Here is a 4,567-nt window from a genome sequence, read left to right on the forward strand (position 1 = left end):
TCACCCCTCTGTTCGTTCGAAATACCTGTCCAGCTGAGCCATTTATTTAAGGCTAAATTAATATCCTATAATTAAATCGGATATTTAGGCTAACTTCCACAACAAGGGATGGAAGTCCGTTCCACCAACCAATTACCCGTTGACTAAAGGCAAATTTCCGCAAATCCATCCTACATCTGCCCCTCCTCAATCCGAATCTATGCCCTCTCAGGCGATTATCCTGAGCAAGAGGAAGAATCCCATCGGCATTGAGCACGCTCAAAACATTCAAGGGCCCACACACCTCCATCAGACCACCTCGCCGGTGCCCAGCCTCCAGACACTGTAATTTGCAAAACTTAAGCCCTTCTGCGCAAGAGCAACCCCCCCATTTCACTCACCAATCCTGCTGCCCCTCCCTGCACCCGTTCCAGCAGCTCCACATCCTTCCTGAAACGAGGCCTCAGAACCTGTATACAGTACTCACTGTGCGGCCCGACCATTGCCTTATACAGAGGGACAATCACCTCCTTTTCCCTGCTAGAAAAATTCCTGTATATCACCGACAAGCTACTATGAGCCACTCTTGCAGCCCGTCTACACTGCACTGCACAGAGAACTTCATATCTGCCTGCGCAACCACCCCCAGGTCCCTCTCATTCTCCACAACTGTCAGTGCGGTACCACAGAGTTGATACGTCGCTCTGGGGTTGCTGTCTCCCATATGTAGCACTTTACATTTGTCAATGTTAAACTTCATTTGCCACCTCTCAGCCCATCTGCTCAACCCTTCCAGATCCTGCCGCAGCAACATAGCATCAGTAGTGTCCTTAACAACCCTGCCAACCTCTGTATCGTCTGCATACCCGGACATTAAGGCCGATATACCATCATAAACATCATTCATAAATACAGAAAACAATAATGGACCCAACTCCTTAACAACCCTGCCAACCTCTGCATCGTCTGCAAACCCGGACATTAAGGCCGATATACCATCATAAACATCATTCATAAATACAGAAAACAATAATGGACCCAACTCCTTAACAACCCTGCCAACCTCTGCATCGTCTGCAAACCCGGACATTAAGCCCGGTATACCTTCATCAACATCATTCATAAATACAGAAAACAATAATGGACCCAACACAGAAAACAATAATGGACACAACACAAATCATAAACTCAGCAAAAAGGCACATTTCTCTGATGTCAGCTGAGTTATGGTTTTTGGGCATCTTGCAGCTAAAATAAAGGCAAAGAACAATGGAATTATTTGTCTTTATTTTGGCTAGAATAGCTGACCTTCTGGCAAAAAATACAATCGGCTGGTCTATCTAAAGCATCGTCTAAAATATCCAGCTGATGTTTTTGCTAGATACCCTGATAGTGGGATAAGAATTCCCTAATAATGAAACCTGGCTTCAGTCTACTAATATGCGACTCTACAAGCTACTGTTCACAACTTCACTTTCAAGTCCATCGAGCACACTGATTTAATTTGACTAGGCTTGTATTGAACAATGACTGACGATAGTCAACATTGAGTGGGCATGCCTGAAAAAAATATGACAAAATGACAATAACTGCAATGAGTTAGGTCAGCATTTAAAAATTACAGCGTGTCTGCAGTTGTTCTGCTCAGACATCATACCTAAGAATTAGACCTAAGAATTGAGGAAATCAGCAAGGCTTTTTTGGGGGAGAAAGGGGGAAATTTTATTAGTATGGTAAGCTGTAGTAGGTAGAAGGAACCTGTTCTGTAGAGACAGGATACATTGAACAAAGATAGTTCAAGGGTCTTTGCAATGTCATTGAGGAGATTAAGAGTTCAGGGAAAATGCTAGTTAGGTTGGGTGTCAAGGACAGGGATAATATAGACAAACTCTTGTCTTATGACAGGTGTGTAAAACTCATTTCTGTCGCGGGTCATTTTGTGTGATGGTATGATTTTCACGGGCCACATAAAATTTTCTTAAATATTATATATTGATTCAGGATTCAGTAGCATAATCAGGATAATTAAAACTCATATGTAATTAACATATAAATTTTTAATCAGATCTACAGAATACAGGTAATTTAGAATTTAGTATGTATAGTGAAGAAATGGGAGTAAAGTGGCTGTTGATGAACTGGTAACCAAAGGAGCGCAAGGCAGCCAAAGTAACACACCTCTATTAGTTACAATTTATTAGGAAGCGTTTCGGAAATTGCTACAAAGACTGAAGATGGATTTTGTAACAATAACAATTTCCGAAACCATTCCTAATAAATTGTAACTAATAGAGGTGTGTTACTTTGGCTGCCTTGCGCTCCTTTGGTTTTAGTATATATAATTGTTATATTATTATTTTTATTTAAAAATTAAATATTCAATATATTTATGAAAATAATTAATTTGTTTTCCCGGAAACCTGCCAGCGTTTACCCCCTACTAGTTTTTCAATATCAGGAGTCAAAGACTGGGAACATACAATTTTCAGTATGTCGGAAAGATGTTTATCTGTCAATCTCGATCTATACGCCGTTTTATTTAATTTCATACATGAAAATAATTGCTCGCATAAGTATGTACTCCCAAAGTAGCACATAATTTGCGCAGCAAACTTTTTAATTTCCTGGTATTTTTCACCTAAGAATATATTTTTGGAATTCCTACTTCTCCACATTTGTCTTTCAAAAATGAATCATTTTGGAAATCAATTAATTCCAGTTGAATCAAAGTGGGAGCTTTTTCGATTTCAAATGAAACAGGTCCAACAAAAAGAGAAAACATATCTTCTAACTCTTTAAAATCATTAAAACGCTTATCAAATTCGTTTTTGATTTCCTCAATTTTGTCACAATATTATGAGAAAGTGCAATTTTGATTTTGTTTTTAACTGCTCACAAGTAGGAAAATGGGTCAAAACGTCTTTTTTTTTTAAATGATTTTTAAACAATAGCAAGTTTTTGTACAAAACTTGCTATTGCGTCGTACATGTTCGTTATTAACTTATTTTTACCTTGCAATGAAATATTAAGATTGTTGAGGTGGCTTCTAATATCAATTAAAGATGCCAAATCCTTAATCCATAAAGGATTTTTTATAACTGATACATTTTCATTTTTCATTTCAAGAAAAACTGTTATTTCCTCCAAAAGCATATACAATCTCTTTAAAACTTTGTGGCACGATAAACATCGAACTTCTGTATAATAAGGAAGATCGTCGAACTCAGATTCTAAATCTTTAAGAAGAGAAGTAAATTGCCGATGGTTGAGTGCTCTCGCTCGAATAAAGTTGATTGTTTTTGTTACTTTCTTCAATACATCGTCCATTTTTAATATTTTTAAACACAGAACGTGTTGATGAATAAGGCAGTGGACAGCCATGGTTTTCGGTTTATCTGGGTACTCAGCTTGTAATTTTCTAATCAATTTTGACACAAATCCTCGATTTTCACCTGTCATTGATTTAGCACAGTCGGTTGTTACAGACACAAGTCTGTCAAGTGCAAGCTTAAACTTTTCTAAAATGCTCCACACAGCAACAAAAATATCTTCGCCAGTCGTAGTTCCAAGAAGAGGGATAACTTCCAACAATTCTTCGGTGATCCTCATGTTATTATCGCAACCACGAAAAAATACAGCAACTTGAGCAACATCTCGTATATCTGTACTTTCATCAATCGCAATTGAAAAGAACAAAACTTCTGTAGATATATCCTGTAGTTGTGAACTGATGTTGTAGTAGTAGTAGTAGTGGCATGTGATGCAAGAAAGCAAGTGTATGAGCTTATGCAGCATCAGCCAAAAAAAAAAAAAAAAAAATCACACCATTCCCTCCAAATGCCTGTCCAGTTCCTCCTTAAATTAATTCAACCTATCAACTTCCACAACGACAGATGGAAGTTTGTTCCAGCAATTAACCACCCGCTGGCTAAAGGCAAATTTCCGCACATCTGTTCTATATCTATCTTTTCTTAATTTGAATTTATGTCCCCTTAGGTTTGTAATCTGAACAAGTGAAAGGATTCCATCAGAATTCAGCGTGCTCAACCCATTCAAGGCCTTATACACTTCAATCAGATCCCCGCGCAGGTGCCTAGTCTCCAGCCACTGCAATTTGCAGAACTTTGGCCTCTTTTGGTAAGAGGATCCCTTCATTCCCCTCACCAATCTTGTTGCCCTTCTCTGTACACGCTCAAGCAAATCGACATCCTTCCTAAAATGAGGTGTCCAGACCTGTACGCAGTACTCAAGGCATGGCCTGACCATTGCCTTATACAGAGGGACAATCACCTCCTTTTCCCTGCTAGCAAAATTCCTATATATCATTGACAAAACCCCATGACCTGCCCTGGCAGCCTGTCTGCATTGCCCAGAAAACTTCACATCTGACTGCACAATTACTCCCAGGTCTTTTTCATTTTCTACCACCTTAAGTGTAGTACCACACAGTTGGTACTTTTCTCTCGGGTTACTTCTACCCATATGCAGTACTTTGCATTTGTCAAGGTTAAATTTCAGTTGCCTATTCTTAGCCCATCTGCCCAAATTATCTAGATCCTGTTCCAGTAGCACACTGCCATTACTGTCA

At 39.0% G+C, this 4,567-nt stretch overlaps 1 pseudogene; it reads right to left on the reverse strand.

The window, feature by feature from the left end:
* Nucleotides 1–2,919: 2,919 nt before the first annotated feature.
* Nucleotides 2,920–3,588, reverse strand: LOC150085663 (general transcription factor II-I repeat domain-containing protein 2B pseudogene; annotated as a pseudogene).
* Between the last annotated feature and the right edge of the window lie 979 nt (nucleotides 3,589–4,567).

Source organism: Mastigoproctus giganteus, chromosome 5 (assembly GCF_048544385.1).
Source record: "Mastigoproctus giganteus isolate SK-2022 chromosome 5, ASM4854438v1, whole genome shotgun sequence".
Taxonomy (NCBI): domain Eukaryota; kingdom Metazoa; phylum Arthropoda; class Arachnida; order Uropygi; family Thelyphonidae; genus Mastigoproctus; species Mastigoproctus giganteus.